Raw genomic sequence first — 10941 nt, 5'->3', positions numbered from 1 at the left:
AAATTAAGTATCTCAAAGTTAAAACAAAAATCAAGTCTAACGTTCTATCACCCCTTATGAAACCCCGTTCGAACTAAATTCCAAACGAAAGACATTTTTTGACATTGTAGTTTTTTTTATCTTGCACATCAATGTCAACTTGCATCTTTACACAATGTACACATATTTAGTGTGTTTGTTTGAAAAAGCAATGGCGAGTTCAGCTGTGAATATTTGACTGGATTAATTATTCTATTTAAGTCAGTGAATTGTTTGACTTAACTAAAACAAGGTAAGGAAATCGTATACTGTCTTTACACAACCTTAACCAAAACTCATTCATCGTTTATAATATCATAAAAAAATTTGTGATGAAGTAATCCTGCAAAATTGCCAAAGGTAAATGAAAAAGTCTTGTCCTAAATATGAACTTAAAACAATCTCTTTCAGACTAGCATTTTAATCACTCTTATTCAAAGCAAGTTCATACTGACATGAAGTGTGACTTACTTATGACTTGTGATCTAAAACATAATATTGTTGACCAGTGGGAAAGCCAGTGACATTGAAGAGTTCTTTCCGGTGGTCACGCGGGAAAAGGGACATAATCTAAAAATTTCGAGGTGGCGCTGTAATCAGCGTGTAAACAAAAACGTAGCATATGATTCAAACAATAAATTTATCAAAACGACTTATCATCCAACAGTATTTGCGGTCTAATCTTCATCAGAATAGATTTTGTCACACGACTGCCAAAAATATATTAAAATAAGTGCTTCGTTATTGAAATATGATAAATCAAAAGACTACCTCCGTTGGTTTCCAAAAAACCGCGGGTAATACCCCCGTCTGAAAATAACTGACACAATTGCATCCTAAAGCTTTTCATTGGTTGAGATATAAATAAATGTGACCCAGAAACACATGGGCACATGACTATGTAAAGAATTCCCCGTCACTTCGAGTCTTGTTTACATAATAAAGACCTCAACCGGAGGTCAAAATTCAACGTTTTTCTAACGTTTTTGGCGTTATTTCATTGCAAAATGGAGCAAATGATGTCAATTTTACCAGTTTTTAACCACGAAATTGATTCAGACAATGAAGTGGGATGATGTTTCCTTGATTTTTAATATGTTTTACCTAAAAATATTGATAGGTTGAAGGCTTTACTCCGTCATTTGTTGATTTTTTTCATGTTGCTCAGACTATTGTTTCAATAATTTTCTGCATTTATTTGATTATTTGTTTAATTATGCTGCAGTGTATAACAGATTTATGTAGTACATTGAAACTTGTTTATTCTATGAATGAATTTGTCCATATAAATGACTTCAGTTGTCTGGAAGCCCCCCCCCCCCCCCCCCACTTTCAAGAAATTTCAGTTGGGCAAAAAATATTGTCTGAATGAAAAGCTTGCACAAATGCAAAACACTCAGCTAATGTCTGTTTTAAGCCATTTTTTTTTAAGTCTAATGATTACAGTCATTCTTTGTTTCTGTAACTATTTACCTGAAATGTGTCAACTTGTCAATTTTAAAAATATTAAAAGTATCAATCAACAAATATTGCCTGCCTGCCACTGTGACATGAAAATCTGATGAGTCAATAATTTTCACTTGATTTTTAGTCTTTGTTCTTATTGTATAAATAAAACTACTATGCAAGTGGGAAGTTAACACACAAACATTAGTATTTTGCCTGTCCTTATCAAGGAACCTGTTGTACACTAACCATTCATGTTTAAGTGTGTCTGGGCCCTGGTAACAAACACTTGTCGTTGTGTTTTCAAAGTGTGTGCATGTTCTTAAAGAATTGTTTTGAAAAAGTTTAGTGGCCATTCATCAAATTTGTTTTTCTTCCATATATATATATATATATATATATATATATATATAGTAGCTGTATTTATTTTATCATTAGTTCTGGATTTAGAATTTTGGTCACATGCTGTTTTATAAGGTCCTTTATACTTGAAAAATTGGTTTGCAAATTGTTGAAGGCTAAAACTGTTACCTATAATTATCATCCTCTATCAATTGTCAATCATGTCAATATGGGTTTCTTTTAAAACAACTTTTCCCAAGGAAAAACTAAAGTTGAAAAAAATAGTTCAACCCAGATATGCTGCTGCTGAAGAAATTAACATTAACAATGGTATTTTTCAAATAAAGCATTCATTAATTGCACTATTCCTTCATTGAAAATGAAAAAAAAAAAAATTTAAATTGAATGCATCCAAGGGCTTTCCTGGATTAACCTTCAACAGGTATGCTCAATGCCTAGTACATACAAGTCTTAATACAAGTGAGAGCTATATGACCATTAAGAGCATTAAAAAAAGCTATATTGCTTCTGAGGTCTGCTTTGAAGATGGCATATGAATGTCTCACTCTGATTTTGGTAATCCTGTTTTGTTGCGTTGATATTAATTTTTCGTCCCACAACTTTTACTTCACACTAATCTTTTTCGAGGTCTATCATGATGGAAATTTTAGGTACTGTAAATTCATAAAGGATAGCAAAGTTTTTATTACTGCAATAATGTGAGTGGGTGAGTATCTAAATAATAAATTGCATTCTGATACCTTTTAATCTGATTAAAATGCAAATCCTGTGTCCAAGCTTATTACAAGAACACAAAGCTTGGACACAGGATCTATACTTAAATCAGATACATATATACCATTCCTATATCTGTGTGCTGATTTTTCTGAAAAAGCAATACTTTTTACACATTTTATTCCATTCTTCAAATTTGCAATAATAAAAGCACACAATAATTTGCAAAATCATGTGATTACATATAGGAAAAGGGCACCTAGGCATCTCATTCTAAATACTACACATGGAGCAGGATCTGCCTACTCTTCCAGAGCACCTGAGATCATCTGTATTTTGTGGGTTCAAGTTGCTCAGTTTTCATTTTTCTAATTTGTATATTAGTTTAAACTTTTCATCAAATAGTCTGAAAACAGAGATATGTATCTGCTGAAAATGATTTATTTAGGTGCAGGGGTCACCACACTTCAAAATCTCCCTGGAAGCATATAACAGTGAAAAGTCATGTCATGAGAGGCTACTAGAGAGACATCAAGGATACCTCTGGGAGAAGTGAACGATTCTAAAACCACTCCGTTTAAGTCCTTCACACCTAATAAATCATTAAAGTAGACCTTTTACATCTTTGATATTTTTTTATGTCTCAAATACTACAGTAGATACATGTATATGGCTAATGTGCTTGCTTTGCATCTATGAATGTTTTATTGTATTGCAGCAGCAGCATTGTCTCATGTACATCTACCCCATGTCATCAATATAATTTGATTATGGTGTTTCACTTTGTATATATAAAAATATAAAAATGTTAAGAAAAAAAAGTTTATTAAAAGATAAATAAATACAAATGCATAAATTAATGTTAAAATGAAACATATGTAAATAATATCTTAAATAATTATAAGTAAATAAGCTTCAATCAAATAAACAAAATTTAATACAACTTAAATACTTTGAAAGTAAAAAAAAAACAAACACATAACAATAAAGTTTAAAATTTAAGAAGCATAATTATTGTTAAAAAGTCCAAGTTAAAGTAAAAACAAGTCAAATAGTCCTCTGTTCCATAAATCCTCAAAATGGAAATGTTTCCTGCTCTTCTTTATTCCTTATTTCTATTGTTACATGTATCTGTAAATATATAATTTATGCATATGATATTAAATGAAAATAATTTCCCAACTTCTCTAGAGTTGTCATATGAAATTATAATTTACATTTTAATTGTCTACTGATTCTTATGTGGTCCAAGTTTTAATTTAAATTGAATGTTTCTTATTTCACTAATGTAAAACTAATCAGATGTGAAATACACAACAGCCCGTGTGGATTTTGCTTTTTCCACCGGCCCACCGTGGGCAGTCCACCCGTGCCCACTCTAGCTATAATCTCTTTTTTGTAAAAATATTGATTACAAATGCTTATCTGCTTTTTTCAAGTGATTGTACTTGCAAGTCTTTAGATGAAACAAAAGAAATTGAATGCCCACTCCTACAGGTGGGCAGAGTGGACAAGGTACAAATTTTGCCCACCCGGTGCCCACTCCCATGGTGGGCCGGTGGACAAAGCAAAATCCACCCGAGCTGTAGTGTAATTGCCAATGAGACAACTATCCCCAAAAAATCAAATGGAGTGGATATAAGCAATTTTATGCTACACTAAAGCCTTCAATCATGAGAAAATCCCATAATGTATATACTTAAGTTTGTTTTTAGATATTTGTTATTATTTTTTTGAAATTGAAATTATTCTTATTTTAATCTTAAATAATCAAAAGTATGTATATAAGCTTCAATAAAAATAAACAAAAAAATTTAGACTTTTGGTGTAAATAAATAATTTATTTTAATGACTTTATATGATATGTCTGATAAGAAAAGGTCATAATCATATACAGCAACATATGTTCAAAGAAATTTTTCTATTTATTTATTCATTTACTTCTGCGGCTCTTTTCACAAAAAAACTTCAGAGTAAAAATACTCGTAAGTCATACACATTTCAGTATAACTTACGATCAATTTTTATCGTAAGATTTTTTGTGAAAAGAGTCGCAGTATCTTAACATGTTAAAGTTAAATTCATCACTATAATAACATATCAATCTTTTTAATAGATATTAATATATATTTTATGATAATAAATGTAAGTAAACGTCATAATTACAAACTAAAATATAGGTATATGAGAGCAAAAATATAAAGTAAATGCACAAGTAAGTCTGCATTCAGGTTGAGAATTCAAACTCTCCTTGTGCAAGTTATCTGAACTAGGATTGCTGTTATCAAAGGTCTGTGGTTATCTATGACGGACGGACAGACAGACGGACGGATGGACAACGGTATACCATAATACCTCTCATAAACGGGCATATACAAAGGAGGGTTCTTTTTCCAAATTGTCTTTGCCTAATGAATATTCTATTAAGAATTTCTTTTACATATTTAGGAAATTTCCTTTTATCATTAAATGACATTTTATCAAAATAAATGTGAAAATTACTAAGAATATTCATTTCTAATGAAAATTAATCTTCAAAATGACAACAGAATATGGGTGTATTCTAAATTTAAAAAAAATGGAAAATTGATAAACCTTTCAAGATGCCATAATTATTTGGCCTGGTATCTTATCAGATGCCAAAGCAACTTAATTCTAACTGGTGCAAAACAACTCGGACTGTCTATGAAGACAACTCAGATAGTCAATAGTCAACTTGGACCTTCTATAAGGTCAACTGGGACCCTCTATAATGCCAACTCAGACAACACTTCAAAGGAGACAATATAATCAACAAGCATTCTGGGCGTATTTAATTAATACATAGTCCCCTACCGGTTAAAATTCATTGTACTGAAACACAAAATTGCTAACTTGATCTATAACTTGTCATGGTGTAAACTATATAACGAATATCAAGTAAATATCTTCAAGCAGGATGAAAAAAAGTATGGAAAACTGATTATTTAAGTGAATTTTGTAAGTCCAAGGACCATAACTCTGCACAAAATCATCAGACCGGGACAAAATTTTAACTTGATCTGTAACTTGTCATGATAAAACTATAAACCAATCATCAAATCAATATCTTCAAGCATGACGAAAAAAAATGCAGAAAACTGATTATTTAAGTGAATTTTGTAAGTCCAAGGACCATAACTCTCCTCTTTCATCAGACCGGAACAAAATTCGAACTTGATCTGTAACTTGTCATGATAAAACAATACACCAAATATCAAATCAATATCTTCAAGCACTAAGAACAAAGTGTGGAAAACTGATTTGCTGGACTGACGGATGGACAGACAGACGGACGGAGTGCAAACCTAAAGTCCCCTTTGACTTCATCGGTAGGGGCTTATAACAAATCCAACAACAAAAATAAAACATATTCATCCTCAACTTTGTTTTTAGGGTGTAAATTAAGTTTTATTATAAATTAATAAAGTTAAGCAGAAACTTTAATCCACATTTAACAAATTATTTTGATAATTTTTGCAAATTCAGCAATCAATCATCCACCACCAATAAAACCTGGCCACAACACCTTGCCAATACTGTGTCGTTAAAAATCAACAATCAATCACATATAATTTGTGTGTTTTTTTAGCATGGAAGGAGGGACAGAACTGATACTTTCCTCCTGATTAATATTTCATATACCTGAAATCTGTTCAAAATATTTTTCATGACCATATATGCATTATTTAACAAAAAAATGGTACTGTTGTTCACATAAACAAGGGTCTGGATGGGGTGTCCTCCATTTCTATATTATTAAATCTTTAAGGTCATTTGTCTCTATTCTTTATACTTTTTGCCCATCATTCTCTTTTCTCAATAAATTAGCACAACATTATTCTCTATTCCTTATATTTTTTAGTCAATTTTTCTCTATTCTTTATACTTTTAGCCATAGTACTCTATTCTGTTGTTATTTTTTTTTGTCACACACTCATTGAACTAACCTTTTTACTATTGAGAGAATCAAACAAATGATCACAAATGCTTTACACAACCGTAATAATTAAAGAAAAATATAAATGCTATCATTGACCGGCCAAAATTAAAGTTTTATTTAAAATTGAAGTCTCACGCTGGGAAAGGGGCGTTTATTTACATGTGGTCTGGAAATTTCAGCATCGAAAAAGGGGCAAATATATAGCCATAATTTGGCATAAACCGATCTGATCAATAAAATTTTGTTATGGATATTGTTCATATCTTTCTACTAACCATTAAAAGAATATTATTAGGATTTTGTGAGCACAGAAACCTACTATTCATGTGGATCTGTTGAAAAATGGCGTCGATTTATGTGCTTCCCTTTCGCAGCCTCAGTTGCAATTTGACACGGAGTGATGGGTAGTTATGCAAATATTTAGGGACTCCCATCATCATAGATACTATTTTTGGTCATTTTATATTTAAATAGCCATTAGGATGCAAATGTGTCAGTTATTTTCAGAAGGGGAAAACACCCGCCATATTTTTATCTTCCAAAACAACAACGTCACTTGCCATTTTCAGATGTTTGTTTCTTGTAAAATAAAATCTCCTAAGACGAAAAAATAGCATGGTCACCTGTTAAACTTACCTATATAACTAATTGATGATGAAATGATGCAAGTTTAATTGTCTTCAATAATAAATTTCTTGAAAAATCAAACGTACACGATGTAAACAAATTACCGAGATGGTGCGATACTGTCGCCGTCTATGTAAAAATCGCGATTGTCGCCCTTGAATTCTTGTCCGTTACGTCATATGGAAGGAGGCGCAGAACTGACGTGTGGCTTTCCCACTGTGACTTAGCACTCAGAATCTGCTCTGAAATACTTTTATATAAATATAATTTAATTTTGAATGTAACGCGTCTTCCGATTGGTTGACGTTGTTTTGTTTATCAGCTCATAGACATAATTTTGTCATGTGACCTTGACGTCATCAACGTTTTTTCATGATTTACTCCGGTTTAAAATGGAATTAAGAATTAAATTATAAGAAATGACTGTAATATTTTTTCTGTCTATTCGAAATAACATAAAAAATGTGGTGCACACTTTAAAATAACCCGCTACGCGGGTTATTCAGTGTGCACCACATTTTTGATGTTATTTCTTCATAGACAGAAAAAATATTACAGTCATTTCTTAAATAAAAATGTATAATTGTTAAAAAAAATTAAATAGAAGAAGAAAAATATTAGACCAAGTCTTTTTTGTTCTTATCTATTTTCAAGTTCATAATTAGAACCATTTATTTATTGGTTTAGTGGTTTTTTTTTATATAATTTGAGTCCATTCAATTCATTAGAATCTGCATGGAATCAGTGAGACAAAATTTATTGTTATATTTAGTTTGTTCATACAAGAATTGCAAACTAATTTCCTTTTATTTCAAATAATGAAGAATTTACATTCAGAATACTTTCATTATGGTCTCGTTTAAGTTTAAATGAAAAAGGTAGGATCAGGTATCAGTAATGAAAAGGAGTTCCTGTATTTGATCATTTTAATCCTGTCTTGATCCATTATTCATGAATATTTTGGCTGCCCCTTGTATGATTAAAGTAGAAATTTATTTCTGTGTTGAAATAATTTGGTTACAGCAGTATAAATACTTACCAAAATATAAATATTAAATTAACTCTTGGAATAATAATATTATGGCACATACTGACATAGGGCTTATTTGAGTATTTCACTGAGACTGAGTTCTGAAAAGTGATAAATTTGTGTTTCGCTAATTTTTTTGCACATGTCTTTAGTATCAAAATATATTCAATAAAGTTATTTTAATAATATCCTCATGTAAATAACAGCATATGGTGCTTAATATAATAATAGTTTGATCATGAGAGTGTCAAACAAAGGGACGTAACTCGTAAATTACTATCGGCCCCGCTTCGTCAAAAATATCGACACATCGAAGTGGCACATTTGCGTATTACAGCGTATTAAGTGGCACAAATTTGACATATCATAGTCAAAGTTATGTTACATAACATAATTTAAATTCAGCATAGCTTCCCGAGAAGTTAAGAAAGAAAATTACGATTTTAATTTCCAGTGACCGATTTTTTTGGTCAACACCTAGACTTTGAAGACACATTTTGAGAGAGAAAATTAGTTTAATCCACAATTGAGTGGATCAATATATTTCTTATATACTCAAGAATGTTCACTTAAAAGCAAATTAGTTTTAATTCATGCAAAAAACTACAAATTCCAAAAAACGGGCTTCACTTTTTTTGGTAAAAAAATGCCCATATACGGTAATCACATGACTTCCATTGTTGCTTTAAGAAATTGGGTCAAACCGGGGTCAGCTTTCCGACTGGTTGCGACGTTGTGACAACGTCTTATGATGGTAATAAATTACGTCACAAATTACGTTGTGCCAACGTTGTGTGGATGGTTGTCAGCACGTGCCTTGGAGTCCACAAAATTACGTTGTACCAACGTAATTTTACTACGTTGTCACAACGTAATGTCAACGTTGGATTGTTTACTGGGCATAGCATTAAACAAAACATACAAATAAATACTAATAAAAATATCAGGTTTAGAAAATAAGCCTATAAATATAGCTCTACTGAAAGTATACAGATTTTTGCATAAAATTTTATGGATATGAGGACCAGTTTCTGTCACTGAATTATCTGACCATTAAATCATAGTTTATAATATAAATATTCCTGTCATATATGCTATTCTATAGCTAGAAAAGATGTAAATTTGTAAAAAAAAACAACAAACAAACAATGTGAATTCTATAGCCTTTTTTTCCTTTCACTAAATCTGATCTCAGGCCAAATAAAAATATATGTGTGGTTCCAGCTACCCGACCGACCCTAGTTTAAACCTGTCCCCGACCCTAGAACTTTTTTGTTCATTTCTTAAAAATAAATTTTCAAACGATCAAATCTTCAGGATTGTGAATTCAAATAATTAAATTCATTGATTTCTGTCATCTGAAAATCTGCTATGGCTAAAAGTCAACATTTCGTAACAGAATGCAACAAAATTAACTAAAAACATAATAAGACTGATATTTTCAACCGAACACATGTAAAAATGGGGAACCTCAGGTAGTGGCGTGTATAATACCGGAATCAATTTCGGTAAACACACGTTTTTTTTCCAGATTTTGACAATCCAAAATAAAGATTTAAAAAAAAAAGATGAAAAAAATTGCCGACCTACCGACCCTTCTTTTCAAAAGTATGTAATTGGAACCACACATATATTTTTGTATAAAAATGACACGTAACATCCACGTATTCCAACATCAATCCGAATTCCGACAGCAAAAAATCTTATTCGGAAGACTCCGTATACATACTATTAGTATTTTACTGTAATTATATTACAAAATATTTTTTCTATGTTCAAACTTAGAAAGAATTTCTTTCATAATTTTATACATGAGTATATCACAAATTTCCGGGCTTGGCACTGGTCCTATCGCGGCGCCTATTTTTTGCTTATGAAGCTGTCCATTAAAGTCAAAAATGTTGTTCTCTAAAATTGATCTGAGGAGATAGATTAAATCATCCATAGGTGGGCATTTGATTTTGTAATCTGATTTATCAAACTGATCATACGAAATTCTAACTGCCGATAATAATTCATTAATCGGACAATTAGTGTACATTGATACTACATCAAAGCTTCACAGCCAGCAATCTGCATTAGGCATAATCCTTTCCAACTTGTATATTAGATCAGACGTATCCTTTATATAAGTGTGTTGTTTTTGTACCATAGGTACTAAAAAATAGTCGATATATATAGCGTTCAATAAATTCTGTGACAGTACCAATCTGAGATATGATTTGCCGACATGGCAGCATTATGTTATCAATGTTAAACCCATATTTATTGATTTTTACTAATTCCGATTTATTTAATCGGTGTATTTAAGGCAAGATATGCATATACCCAGGCCCATTTTGTATAAAAGTGACACCTAACATCCACGTATTCCAACATCAATCCGAATTCCGACAGCAAAAAGTCTTATTCGGAAGACTCCGTATACATACTATTAGTATTTTACTGTAATCATATTACAAAATATTGATCACATGATGCTAGTATTACTAGACTTGCAATTGCTTTACATCAATCCGACACTGATTTAGTGTTTCGGCGGTTTTTGTATTATATGCTAATGATAAATGTATAACATTTATGAATGGGTTTAAGCATTGTAGGCCCGCCATCATCATGGATTTACCTATCAATTTATTTTAATTTTATCGTTGTCAATAGATCTGCTATATTTTTATGCTTTTTATAAGCTATTATTGGTTTGCTTGAAAATATTTCATTGCACATTGTATCCTGTTTTAGTAGATCCCAATGTTTACTAATGCATTGTTTTAATCTATGA

The 10941-nt window shown here is 31.3% G+C and overlaps 1 long non-coding RNA gene across 1 annotated transcript; it reads right to left on the bottom strand.

Annotated features, from left to right (window-relative positions):
* Positions 1-3347: 3347 nt before the first annotated feature.
* Positions 3348-7347, bottom strand: LOC127705988 (uncharacterized). Its single transcript, XR_007984139.1, has 2 exons — positions 6822-7347; positions 3348-3672 (listed from the first exon to the last, which is right to left on the bottom strand). It is a non-coding gene; the product is annotated as an uncharacterized LOC127705988 (long non-coding RNA).
* Positions 7348-10941: the final 3594 nt, after the last annotated feature.

The sequence above is a fragment of the Mytilus californianus genome, unplaced genomic scaffold (assembly GCF_021869535.1).
Source record: "Mytilus californianus isolate M0D057914Y unplaced genomic scaffold, xbMytCali1.0.p SCAF_6, whole genome shotgun sequence".
NCBI classification, from domain to species: domain Eukaryota; kingdom Metazoa; phylum Mollusca; class Bivalvia; order Mytilida; family Mytilidae; genus Mytilus; species Mytilus californianus.
This window is presented reverse-complemented; position numbering and strand designations above follow the sequence as displayed.